This window comes from Haemaphysalis longicornis, unplaced genomic scaffold (assembly GCF_048455015.1).
Source record: "Haemaphysalis longicornis isolate Haplotype H1 unplaced genomic scaffold, Haemaphysalis longicornis Haplotype H1 scaffold_1, whole genome shotgun sequence".
Classification (NCBI taxonomy): Eukaryota; Metazoa; Arthropoda; class Arachnida; order Ixodida; family Ixodidae; genus Haemaphysalis; species Haemaphysalis longicornis.
In genome coordinates, this window is record NW_027526203.1 from 187,993,906 (window position 1) to 188,008,240 (window position 14,335).

The 14,335-nt window shown below is 47.7% G+C and overlaps 1 pseudogene; it reads right to left on the reverse strand.

The window, feature by feature from the left end:
* Positions 1-11,177: 11,177 nt before the first annotated feature.
* LOC144156031 (uncharacterized) lies at positions 11,178-12,198 on the reverse strand (annotated as a pseudogene).
* Positions 12,199-14,335: the final 2,137 nt, after the last annotated feature.

Consider the following 14,335-nt stretch of genomic DNA (forward strand, 5'->3'; position numbering starts at 1 on the left):
CTAGCCGAAAGAAAATGTACCACCAGTGAACGCTCTGCATAACCGCCAGGATATGAAAAGATAGGCGGCAGAACGCAGTAGCTGGAAGCCTCTTCCCTTAGCGGTGACAGCATAATGGTGCTCGCATGCTGCATTATTCACGTTTGCGTTCAGCCGCTCTAGTTCTTATTGATCAAATTGTCGGCGGCTGCACTGGCGCCGTGTCCACCGCGCTGTCGTCGGTTCTCGGATCCGCTGCGTCTGCTCTTATATGACCCCGGTACACAGGCTGTTTTCCCAACGGGTTTTTCCCCGCCTTCTCTGGATATGACTGGCTGGTAGAGACAAAGAAACATCCGAAGAAAACTATCTTTTTAAAATATTCGGTGAGAAGACACAATGCAGAGGAAAGTTATGTAAAGACAGCCTAAGCAAATCCACACAAGAGCCGCCGCCGTTTCAACGCGTAAGGTGGGAATAACACTTTGTGACAGCATCATGGTTCGCTCCTCATTTCACTCATTTACGCTTCACCGCAGTCCTCGCGAAGATGCGCCCTTCGAGCGGAAAAATTTCGCTGCAATCCACTCAGCAGTCTGCTCTCTTCACTGACGGGCAGAGCACCTCGAAGGGGTGCGGTGACCTGCCACTGTCCCTCATGGGGAACGAGATACCCTACATCAATCAGCGTTTCACGTTATTGCGGATTTCTAAAATTTTCTTTAAGGATGATCATATTGGAAATGACGATGGGAAGGCTGTGACGTGAGCCGTTTCAGAAAGTTGGATTTTTTATCTTGTAGCGAGGCTCACGTTATGCGGCTGAATTGCTTGGTCATGCCTCGCTACGGTATCATGTGCCGAAGAAAGGCCCGTCTCAATCTCCACTCAACGGCTACGGCACGAATGGGAATTTGAACATTAGAAGGGGTCCCTGCGAGGTTTTCTCGCTGGATACGGAGCTTGTATTTCATCACTTCAGCCAACCATGTTGTAGTGAGGGATTGTTTGTCGCGTTTGATAAATAAGTCTGTATTAAATGGCTGGTTAGTGACCCCATTAGACCGGAGCAAATGAGGACGCATGGGCAAGTCCCATGTGCTCGAACGGGGGAACTACCGCACCAGAAACCCAACTACCCGTTAGACTTATAGCGCTTTCCATTGGGCAAACAGGAGCACTTATAACTGCACCCAAAGTGTTCTCGCGAGTTGTGGCGTCTTCCAGTGGTCGGGCAGGAGCAGGGGCGTTGTGTTTCATTGGTCGAGGAGGAGCACTTTTTGCGCCGAGAGCAGCCGAGAGCAGTTCTCGGTGCTCCGTCGCCCGCGGCGGAGTAACAGGAAACGCCGAGGAAGTCACATGACCTTTTTTATGTCATTTCTGGTTTTATCCCCGGGTGGCGGAGGAAAAATGGCGGAATTTAGCAGCTGCGATAGTCGCTCAGTGCGTACGGCAGCAGCTAAGCGCGGCCGTCTGGATGATGCTGCTACTTTTAGATGATAAAAGCACCACAGATTCAAGCGTAAAATCATCATCGGACAGCAACAGCAGCAGCGACGACGACGACGATTTGACATTGCATGAGTTTATGTTCGAGCACCTGTTCACCCCGCCGGAGCAGCGACCGAAGGTAGAGTCGTATCTGGAAAAGACGGCGGATGCTGTTATCGTTCGCAGCTAATTTTTGAGACATACGATGGTGACCCTATCATGGACATGAACATCCGCTCGGCTTCTTCATTCGTCGCCATGCGGAAGGCAGACACAAAACCACCGGCACGTATCTGGCAAAACTGGCGAGGAACAGCGTGCGGACAACACGAGCGCGCGAAATGCTCCGGAAAGCGAGAGCGGGAAAATTTTGGTCACATGACTCTTGACATCACATCCTCCCCCTCTTTTCATTGCTCCCAGAGCAGCGCGAATGTTTCATTCGCGGAACGAAAGCACACGTCCCCGTTTCTCCCGTGTGCTGCTCTGGCTGCTCACTCCACTTGCTCGTGTTCTCCCAATGGAATGCGCCATTAGCCACTATGGGCCTCGTGCACTGCAGTTTCAAATAAACAGGTGGCGCCACCTGGGAGCGGCACCGAAATTTTTTCTGAAGAACAAAATAAACATATACAGCAGTTCGCTACGCGGCTTAATTTAATCAACAACCGTAAAATAAGTATACAACAATTACCGCGTTTTTTAATTCACAATTGTTATATCATAGAAATTCTACGCTGACGAGTTTTGCGGGAATACAAGCTGAAATAATTTAGAAAGCACCCCTTCTCCAATAAAAGCAGACGACAGTATACGGGTGAGCTGCCTGCGGCGCCGACGTTCACGAAGCACATAGTACCCGAAAAGAAATAAAAAGAACAGATCCATAGGTGCATTTGCGTATCTGCACGCTACTTGGCGTAAGACGCTGCAAAAAACAAAAATGCCGTGTACCCAGTGCATATTTTTGTAGCGCCTCAAATAGCCTTTGGTGTCAGTATAAATCTGTGCACGCATCAGAAAATACATGGAACAACCCACGTATATGCAGCCTTGAATTGTACGTAGTCATACCAGCAAAATATGAAGCTTTAAAATTAAAACAGAAACGTAAATATTCACGCTACACTGCGACACAACCGTAAACAGATGGACACACACCAGCCACAATTCGGAGACTCGCATCCACACTTTTGTTGAAAGGACTCTCAAATATCTCAAACATATGTTCCTGTACAACTTGTAGTTTGCGTTTGTGCGACAGTCGGTGAAAAAATTCCGTGTTGCAGTCAAGAAACATCCCCCTCGCGAGGGGCACGATCAAATGCAGAGCATTTCCGCGGGGGGCGCGCCTGCAAGTCGTATGGATTACGTATTGGTTGTTGTTCTTGTAATTGTTGTCTTCCAGCGTAGACATTGTCGATGAAGTCGATGGTGAAACGTGAAACGTGCCGTGAACCCCCTGCCGCGGCTATGACGCAACGTGGCACGGCTATGACGCAACACAATCCAACACAATCCACTTTAATCTAATCCAATCCAAATCCAAACCAATCCAATCCAATCCAAGCCAAGCCAAGCCAAGCCAAGCCAATCGAATCCAAGCCAAGCCAATCGAATCCAATCCAATGCCCCTCGCGAGAGAGTGTTATAGCGCCGAAATCGCGCCACCACACGAACGCGTGATGTTGACGTCACGATCACGCCACAGATGTTAGCTACCGGAGCGGGCGCGAACGACATATTGTTTAAGCGCTAACCGACAGCGGCGAGAGAGGGTGTTGCGCACGTCCCCATCTGTTGTGCGCCCGAACCGAACGCGGCGAGAGGGTGTTGCGAGCGGAGAGAGGGGGAGGAGGACGCGGGGGAGAGGGCGCACCTGTGGCCGACGGTTGAATGAGTCAAGGATATAAGGCGCGTTCGTAACCTACAGTTCTGTGTCGGCTTCGTGGCGCAGTGGGCAAAGCGCCATGTACCTTGCGTTCCGCACGCAGAGTCGTGGGATCGAAACCTGGCGCCGGAAATTATTATTTTTTCCTATATTGTAGGGGAAGCGATGCGGTCTACGGACGCCAACGCGGGTGACATCGTGAGTTACTGAAATGCTCTGCATTTAACTATGCATTTAAAAACGAGTTCAAGTGGGGCTTGTTGCGCAAAATGTTTTTGCTGACAAAGATAACTTGCACCAGCACAACTATTCACGGTGGCATGTAGTCATGCCAGCGTAGTCACACAAACATCACGTACAACTCTGTCAGCTTTGAAACAATCTCCATTATTCAAAATGGTCTTATTTTATCCAGGGCACTCCGAATGCGAGAGGAACCATTCGTGCACAATTAAAGCTCCTGTTGTGCGATCTACCATATCTGTGCCCGTGTCTATGTCGAGCGATAAACAAGGTAAATAAACGTTGAGAGGCTTTCATGAAAGCCTCGTCTCGCGCATCTACGTCCGTAACTATTCGCATATTAAGTACGCATTTATAAACCGATGAAAGCACTTCAAAAAGCGTTGAAATATTTTTATGAGCCCATCCAACGAACTCATCGTAGTTTCAGCAGTTTGAGGTAGGGTTTAGCCAAGCAGTTGGCATTTTCAAATACCTGCATCTACAAACCTGAATCTTCGGTCTCTTGAAGCTGCTTATCCTTGGTGTCGCAATATACAAACAAACCTTTCGCCGCGATTTCGCAGACACAACACATCAAATCACTTTCTGACATGCACAAGGCACTGTGGAGCGTATACACGGGAGAAATTCGCTTCTGCAAGCACCATGAAGTCGCGTAGTCGGTCTTCTCCTCACAATAAGCTGTCCGCCAACTGCTTGGTTATGCCAGCAGTTCTAACCCAGCCGTTCTGATCTAAAGCTCAATAAATCAAATCCACCAAAGCGACCACAGCAACCACAGAAACCAAGGCATTGCTGGCGTCGTCGGGACGTTAGGCCGTTATTTCATGCTCTTCGGGGGCCGGCGGCCCCACAAAACATTTTCCACTGGTGGAGCGATCACACCTCCCCTCACACATACATTATAGCTTTCGGGAGGCGATGCACACACAGACGCACACTCCTGCACTCCTCTCGTTCTTTTGGTAACATCGTGGGCTTCCGTCTTTTTATTTTTATCTTTTATTTGGGCGGCGCTGCTGGTGTTCAGTGGAAGCCGTTGCGAAATGACAGCGCGACCGCGCGCTGCGTGGAGACAATCCCGCGCTTGTATAAAACTGGTTTTTGTGTGATGAATCGCTTTCCTGTCGCCTTTGCGAACCATATTCTATTTAATAAAGTACGGTTTGGCTGTTCGTATAGCATGACAAGAGAATAGCGGTCATTTCTTATTTCTCTTGCTAATAATCGTACTGCGCGGAATGCTATGCTCAGACGTCGTTTGCTCGCGGACTTCAGAAGTTATGCCTCCGTTGTCCGCAAGATGGCGCTGAACACAGCACATCAGTGGCGCCACCATACAAGCGCACGAGGCCCATAGAAGCTGCGTCGCGTGCTACGCCACGTGGGTTTCTGATTTTGGCACAATTTTTAAATAATGTTCGCTGTTCTTAGGTACTGTTCCACGTGAGCGGGAAAAAATATCTTCAATCGAGCGACCTTTCAATGTGTAATTTTTTTTAAGTGCATCGCACCTGCCGCGCTGGTTGAGTGGCTATGGCGTTGTGTTGCTGAGCCCAACGACCCGGGTTTGATTCCCGGCCGCGGCGTCCGCTTTTCTAATGGAGGTGAAAAACTAAAACGCCCATACGTTGGAGATTTCGGTGCATGTTAGTGATCCCCAGGTGGTCAAAATATTCCGGAGCACTCAACTACAGCGCGCCTCCTCGCCTGTGTAGCGTCGTCGCGTTGAACCCCCACAAACAATCTGATGTGCATTGCAACATCGTAGCACAATTTTTTTTCTGCACGTAAGCGTAATTTTTTTCACAATTTGTGTTTAACAAGCCCAATTATTTTTCCTACTACGAGGCTATGCCCTAAAGCGTCCCCAAGTAATACGTCTATATTGAGGCAAATTAAACAGAACAAGTGAGACAAGCGCGTCTATAAACGCAGCCGTAAGGTGCGTAAACGATTACGTCTACGGAATATCCTAAAAATCCCTAGTAAACGGCAACCTTGCTTCTGTTCATACAGAGACACCGGGGTGGGCACAATTGTTTCTCATCTGTGAGTCTGAAACTTTTTTCACCAAGTCCTTGCAAAGCGTAGTAGCGCTGTGCACCTGCATCGACCCACAATCACCGCAGACATTAAGTTATACACCTAAACGCAAGTGGCCGTATTCGCAGAGCGCTCTTCGAAAACACTAATATCGAAGCCCAGTAAATGCAATCCCCTTTTTGCAGAGGATACGAACCTTCCAGGGCACGCTACTCGCTATAACCACACATTTGTTGGTACGGGCCGAAAAGTGACCGCCCCGACCTGCCGTGGCGGGTTTTTCCCTCATTACCTTTGCCTGCTTCTCTCGCAAATTTTTCCATGTTAAAACATAGGTTTCTTTCTCTCCCAATTTCGCCAAATAATTTTTGTTTCAAACCGCCCTGAATCTTTCACACTGATAGCTTCTTAGGCACCGCAACTGACCATTGCTACTGAAAGCTTTGCGTTGCCATTTACCAACGCGTTAATCCTGCAGAGGGCTCTTAGGAGGCATTACTACTTTGTGTCTCCATTATGGGTTGCGTTTCTATCTCCATATGGCCGCCCGCTTTCCCTAGCGGCCTAACAATTTCCGTTACCTTCGATTCAGTTAAAGGTAAGAAATGTTTGAGGTGGCTGTGCCGTCACTAGCGTAACTATTGTGACCGACACACAGGACTGCAAGGACGACACACTCCCTGTCGTATTTATATCAGAAGAGTGTACGACGCGCTCAGCGTCGATAAGCCAATGCTTCATAGGCCGCTTACTGGAGCCATGAGACATGACACCGCCTCAAAATGATACAACGAAGCAAATTTATTCTAAACATGTTAAATAACTGAAATAGATAGGGCTAAAAGAATCACGAGGCAAACCACCTGATGGCAAATGCTGAATACAGAACACTAGATATTTCCTCCAGGATTAAAAAAGCAATGAACAATGTGATAGAAAATTGAAAATTTACAAAGAGCTTAGAAAGTACCACTTGGGCCGTTTTATCGCCGTCTGCTAAGGTTCCAGACATCGAGTCGCGAAAGTAATGACGGATGTTCGGCTAAGTTCACAGCCGCGCTTATGCTGCCTTTGGCAAAGCCTGGCTACCCGATAGAAATGGAAACTTAGGTGGGTTAAGCTTGACCCATTATTTAAAAGGGAAGTGTGTGGTGAAATGGGGAAATGTGCAATAAGTGGATTCCCAATTTTGGGACGGCGCCCATGCCAAATACTTTTCTTCCCGTGTCATGACGATGATATATATTCTTCTCATCCTGCTCCTCCTTCTGATTGTTGTTATCGCGATAGCGTTATGAGGCTCATTTTTCAAAATTTTGGCGTGGCCTGCCAGTCATCCGCTATCAGCCGTGCTCATCAGGCGCCCGTGGTAGTACGTCATCGCGGCTGGCAGGAAACCCCAACTGAGGCAGCCACACAAGAGGGCCTGCCATGGGTACAGAAGAGCAGCAGATTGTGGAAAGAAGAGCAATGATACTACGCCCGGGACAAAAGGAAAGATACCTGATTTCAGCAGGCGCCGCGCCTGCGCACTGATGTTCTTTCTACGCACCGTGTGTAGTCTCGTGTTCGGCAGACATGGAGGCAAGCCTTGCTCGCTACTTACGCCACCACCACAGCGCCTCGCGCATTACCAAGGATGAGGCCGTCGTTAACATTGTGTCACCTAAATAATGGCGTATTCGGTTGGGCATTTGCGAGCTCTCTGGAGTAGTCTGAAAAGCGGCCGCACCTTCGTTTGGTAGAATTCGAGCGCTCGAACTACCCTCGGGTGGTTCTTTCGGAGCGTCAGCCTCCGACTCGGAGCGCTCCCGGACGCTCTGACTTCGAAGTGAGAGCGTGGCGCAATCTGGCCGGGAGGATGGGTCACGTGACACAAAACGCCGCGGTTTACCACGGTCGAACTGGAGGAGCGGCGAGCGCGCATAGCCTGCCTGGAGGAGCGGTAGGCGCGCATGCGCGCCTACCGCTCCTTCAGGCAGGCTGTAAGTTTACCCGGCGGCTTCCCGCGCTGGCTGCACGGTGGCGCTACAGGCGCACTGCTCCTAGAGTTCCTGTAAATGCTCCCTACGGGTACAGTGCCTAGAATATACTGGCTAGTGTGCCGACCGGAGCGCTTCGCTATGGGGAAAGGTGGCGCCGTTTGCAATGAAAGCCCACCGATGCCGCCAGATGTCGCCGCTTGACGGGAGGGTGCTACCTCAGCAGACGATACAGTTTTTTTTTTCGCTTCGGAAAGCGGTAAAGTGGCCTAGTGCGTCCGTGATTAAAGTGCTTGTGGACGTATTTTTTCTTCGCCAAGATTCGCCGTTTATTGTTCTGTGTGGGTGCTTGCACATTCGAGCCATTCCCCAGCAGTTTCGGGCTGCAGGCGCGCCCGCATCCGTGCCACGCCAAATCGCGCACTGTGGTTCACTAAAAGTACTTTGTGTAAGTTTAAAATAAGCTGAAAATTGCAAAGTTATGGCACACATCAACAATATGATAATTGCGCCGTTGTATAAAAGCGGTTACCGGCCGCAGATGCATGCTACGCGGCTTGCGGAATAGCAACGAAGCATTTGCACGCCCTATCCGCACGCATCGCGCGGATAACGCCTAGCACTCTTCGAGCTCGCTTGCAGCGCCGAGTGACCAAGTGGCCAGTTTCTATATTTTATTATCCTTTTTTCCCTGTCCTGTATGTCGCAATTATAGTGTCCAAAACTGCAACACACAGCGCAAGGCAAAAAAAAATATAGAAACCAAGCACTTGGTCACTAGGCGTGGGGACAATTTTAAAAGTTATCGCTGCTAGGCGTGCAGATAAGGACAGCCCCGCCCGCACCCTCTCGCCCGGCAGCGCTTCATGCGGCGGCCGCCGGCATTCATCGCTCGCGGTGCCACCGGGAGGCCGCGGTCGGCACACTAGCCAGTATATTCTAGGCACTGTACTACGGGAGCAAGAGTTGCGCATAAGTCCGCCATCTTGACCGCCGAGCATCCAAAGCAGCATGGGAAAGCCAACCATCGGGCTTGAAGGAGTCGTGCGCACCGCGCGAGGGGAGCGTGAGCGCGCCCCGACGTCGCTGCTTTTTTTTTTTGTAACGCGCGCTTTGGTTTACTATTAGGGGTGTGCGAATACTCGAATACGTATGGAATAGCAGTTCTGCGAATACTTCGTTTCGCGAATCGAACAATTACTATTCGACTTTTCTAATAGTAAAATAGATTTTTCATAAGTGCCCCGTGGCTATCCAAAAGCGTGCCTCATCATGGCCCGTGATTGTAGTTCTCCCGTGTTTTCGCATCATATTATTCATACTCGCAACGTGCTCGCTTCGGAGTTACACGGCGCTGTGTAGTCTCTGCGTTTGGTTGCAATGCGGCAACTCTATAGCGCAATTCGTTTTCCAACCCGATACATCGTGCTCACTCAGGATTCTTAAGCACTGACTGATAGTGGTTCGGCGGCTGTACTGCTGCGAATGGGAGTTGAAAAGCGTGATTTCCGGATTATAGAAAAAGTCATGGGTCCCAAACATGTGCAGCGGCTTCATTCTTCTAAAGATACCTGTGGAAAACCGCGAAAAAAAAGAAATTGATATTCGATTCGATATTCGGCATCTGTTATTTGTTCGATTCGAAATGCACTATTAGGTATTCGCACAACCCTGTTTATTATAACTGACGTCTGACTGCGGAACTGATGTACAAAACTACGCCGTTCATCGCACAGGTGAGCTGCTGAGCTAACCAGCAGGTTAGCTCAGATGCGAGTAGTTACTACATGTACTGTTCCCAATATGCTGAGTGCTTCACGTCGCACATGCGCAGCAAAACGCAGTCGCACGCGTAGCTGCTTTGAAATGAATATTGGTATTTCCCGTCTGAAGTATACGACCTGCAAACCGAGTGAACATCAATTTACAGTTCCCGAACATTGCCAAGAAGTTTTAAATCATCGTTGTAACCTGATTACTTCACAAATAATTTTTTTATCAGCTACGGATATAAAAAATTGAGTTACGGCCAGTGGCTGCTCAGCTTAAACTTCTGGATTCAGCAAGCAATATATCTACTTGCCACGGAAACAGGGTGTGGATAATTAGCAGAACCAGACGAAAATGGCCAATAGTTTTCAATACATGCTCCTTGTGGCTGAATGGCACTGGAGGAGCATATACAGAAAGTAACATGACAGCAATAAACATTAAACCTGTAACTCTCATAATGCACAGAAGAGGGCTTTAATGAACCATTCAATATTTTTCTTACCTTCATTTAAAAGTGAAATCACTAATTATAATTTCTACGTTTCACAGACAATGCAGCTCATGGAAAGAAGCATACTTTGGCTCATATGCGCAGGATGTTTACAGGAATTGAGGGTGTCCAGCCATGCAGCATAAAAGACAAGCAGTTTCTCGAGTTATAACTTTTATTAATCACTCATTCAGCACACAATCACTGATGCATTTAAAACGATGGGCAACACAAATTTCTTGTAAATGCTGCTGAAAAAACCCATGACCTCAAAATTAGAGTAATATGTACAGCCCCCAAAATGGGTTTTTAACAGCCAAACACAGAAAAAGTTACGTCAGCTATAAGACACTTTTTGAGCCACACTTCCGGCTTAGTACAGGCTTCCACCCTGTTTTGCCATCTTTTCCTACTATCTTCAGTTGTGTAAACATGTCGATAAGAGCGCAGAAAAGCAGTCACGGTTGGAGAGAAAAAAACAATGCACCATGAATGCCAAAACACAATCACATTAATGGACACTTTGACTAGAATACGCATCCCGACACTTTTTGAGCCACACTTCCCACACTGCTGCAACTTCAACAAGAGCTGCGCATTTTTTGATTTAGTGCAGACAGCATTCGGCAAAGAAAAAAAATGCTTCGCAGCTTTCTCAGCAACATTATGGCACATAGGGAAGTCAGCATACCCGTCAGCTTTTTTTTTTTCAAGCAATTTCTGCAGGCTTTCAATGCTGCACTTGGATTCCAGCAGACCAGTCTCATTAGCCCGAAACAAGCTTTCACACAGTCTGAGGAGCTTTACCAGTTCATGCGAAGGCACCTTCAGTGGATTTCGCCCATGCTGGACGTAGCACTTGAGAGCTATCAACTCTGGAACCTCCCTGTTGTTATCAACAAGGCTAGACTTACAGGTGCGACACAGTTTGTGCTTATGAATAAGTGCATAAGCGATGTAACCTGCAAAGTATTGTAAACTGTCTTCTTCTTCCTCGCACAACTCAAAAAGGTCGTCATCCAGTGGCTCAGTCACATCACCTTCACAATCTTTTACCAGGTTCTTCTTTTCAGCCAAGAAAAACAAAAGGTTCTGGGAATCATCGACTGCGTATGAACCATGCCTACTTGGTTGAGAAAACTGCGCCAGGACAATTATCCTGAAAGTAGACTTAAATTCCGTGGCACGTGGTACAGGCGTCTTGAACCGAACCGTGCTGAAGAGGTTCTCGAGAGCGTCCTGGCTTAGTCTACTTAGCATGAGAAACCTAAAACCAAGGTCAGTAATGCAATACTGCCTTGATGATGATTTCAGGTTTAATGGCGCAAGGCCGACAAAGGCAAAGAGCGCCATGACGATCAATGTAATACTGCCTTAAAGACAGTGCTGACAATGTTGAAATCAGCGCCCCCGTCTGTACAGGCTTCCATCCTGTTTTGCCATCTTTGCCTACTATCTTCAGTTGCGTAAACATGCCGACAAATTTTTTCAGAAACTGTTCAGCTTCACCAGCTTTCTGAGGGCAAAGGTTGCTCAATGCTGTTTTTTGGCGACCGAGACGTCATAATGGTGAACCACCGGAACACCTCATCGAAAAAAAATACTGTTGTGAGAGCTTCCTTCTCGAGCTTCCCCTTGTCAACAAGATACCCCAAAGCTGAAGCTGTGCTGTGGTGAAGAAGGCTGTGTCAAGACACAACATTCATTTTCTCAAAGTGGTTGAGGTCGAGGTTACGGGGATTTAGATGTGACAGCAGCTTCAACTTGTGGGTTTTGTCCAGTTCGCAGGCTTTCAAAACATGTTTCAGGTGTACGTGCGAAAACAAAATATGTGGAGTTTTGAAGTGTTCACACAATTTTTGCTCTCACTGATAACATTCAAACAATATTTGTTGCAATTTCCATAGATCTGACATCTTTAGTAAGCATGATACACACGCACTTCAAGAATAAGTACAGAACATAAACTTGTAGATGTCTTCTGAAACAATGCACGCTATTCTTGTTATATGAACGATGTTAAGACCTAAGTGTCGCAAACTGCAAGATCAGTGCAGTAAGCATTTTTGACCTACCTTTTCGATGGGCAGGTCATGCTTGGCCACTTTTTCAGCATCCAGAATTATTTCTTGGCCTCGAACAAGGTGCCCTCTTAGGTTCGTGAGTAAATGAGGTGCATCAGCAAGAAAATGCAGCTTCCTTTCACGGTCACATGGATGAGGGCAAGATGTACTCGGTTTCCCATACCTTGTAGCGTGGACTCCGCAGATACGCCAGCTTGCCGTGTTTCCTGGGCCCATGTCAGTCACCACTGCACTAACTGTAATCCCAACAGCTTCTGCCTTCCGAATCACGTCAAAAAGGCACTGTTTTACTTCTTCTGCTGAGAATGAAGAAGCTGTTAAAAAAAGAACATAGAAGACAAGGGTTACCACCGAGTTATTTTGATTTACGTTAACTAAGGTAGCATACACATGTCGCACTATTCTGACTTTTGTTTCATCGCTGCCAGAATGCAGACGTAGCATGTTGAAGCAAAAGTTGGAATAGTGCGTGTGGCACTGCATGCAATGTAAGTGGCAGTGAGCTTATTTGTACATATGAAAACATGGGCAGCATGTCCACGGCCAATTGCACAGCCTTGGTGTAGTCTTTCTCACCTTGTGACGTAGATGGCTGCTCTGTGTCAGTCATGCATGGCTCTCCCATGGTCACTGATCCTGCAAAGGAACAAATAACTACGTGATCTCTGTTTACATGATTTACAACGGAAAAAGAAACACACCATGGGCCATCGTTCCGTCTTTTTCGTGAGGTGACAAGTGAATATTGTTGAATGACAAAATGCAATCTAGTCTACTACTCCACACTAAACGAGCACAGAGTGCTCAAACCGTGCAGTACACAAAGGACCATAATACCATAAAACCACCTCGTAATATCTGAAAGGCTGAAATTCTGTCAAGAGCCACACAAAAAAACAATGTATTAATCTGTATGATTTAGCAAACCAGGCTTCATTCTTACCTGATTCATCCTTGGGTAAGCTGGCCTGTGTGCACTACAATACTGGCAAGGGTAGGTCTGCATGAACACTTCATTTCACAAATATGAAGCAATAAAAGTAAATAAAGACGTATTTGACTACTAGTATTCTACTCACTTGAAAACACACTTGGGACAGCATGTGGTTTGAGCCGTTTCTTTCCTCTGATGGTCGGCCCCTCAAACTGGTCTGGCGTGAAATGATCCTGCGTGCGAACCATCAATCATAGCTAAAGCACCGAAAGAGGCTGTACAATCGATAAAGCATATAAAACCGCATACGAAAACGCACCCGGTGCTATTAAGAGCACGTAAAGTAAGATTTTCCTCATCATACCAAATTAAGTTGCACTGAATTGCAATTGTGCTTACGGCCGAGGTACTTTTCATACTCGTTGGGCAAATATATACAACACCTGTCTCGACCAATTAACTCTGTCGCGCAAAATTAGCGCTTTGTTTGAGCAAAAAACCACAACAGCCTGTACTACACCTCGCCAACGTTTACGTGCTATGTTGAAGCACTACAAGTTAAAAATTAGTCCGAATAGAAACGCACCAAGGCCACGGAAGTAAACCGCCACAAAGCAGAATAAGAAAAACAAAACAGCTTATGGCTATCGCACCGTTGTAAGCGGCGCTACGCCAAGAAAAACACGCCCTGCAACCGATGATGGTATATGCTCCGCATTTTCCTTTCGAATTCCTGAACCTGGTTACCAATGAATAAAAGAAACGCGGGAGAGTTTCAAGCAATAAAGGAAACTTTACCTCACATATTCTTGCTCCTCTGGATGTTGGGGCCGAACGGCGTAAACGCAGCAGCCACTAAAGGCGACGGCGGAAAACAGATTTCCCGTACGGAATCGAGAAGAAGGCTTTCCCGCTGCTTTCCGCACGGTTTGTGCAATTCGGCGCACAGCACCCCGTCATGGCAACGATTAAGCGACTCACATGACCGCGTACTGAAGTTGTGCAAAAAAGATACTCTTCATGTACTAGCGTGTTGCGGCTTGTCGCTCTCGCGCTACGAACTACGAATGCGACATGGCAGCGGCGCAAAATGTACGAAAGACGCCGACAGCAGAGGGCAGCAGCGGCGTTGTAGCCGCATCGCCGGCTTCTCTGCGGTGCGTGGATGCTTTTTGGGCACGTGACGGCGATTAGCGGATAGGGTCGTGAGGGGCGAATGGAAATCAAAAGCGCAACTCGTGCTCCCGTAGGGAGCATATACAGGAACTCTAACTGCTCCGAGATCGCAGATGCATTCGGTTGATACGCTGCCTCTGGCTGCTCTGGCACTGATTTCGAGCCGCCTTGGCATGTGACGACTCCAAGCCAGAGGACCGGAGTGCCCAACCGAATACGCCATAAAAGTGGGGCCAAAAGAAT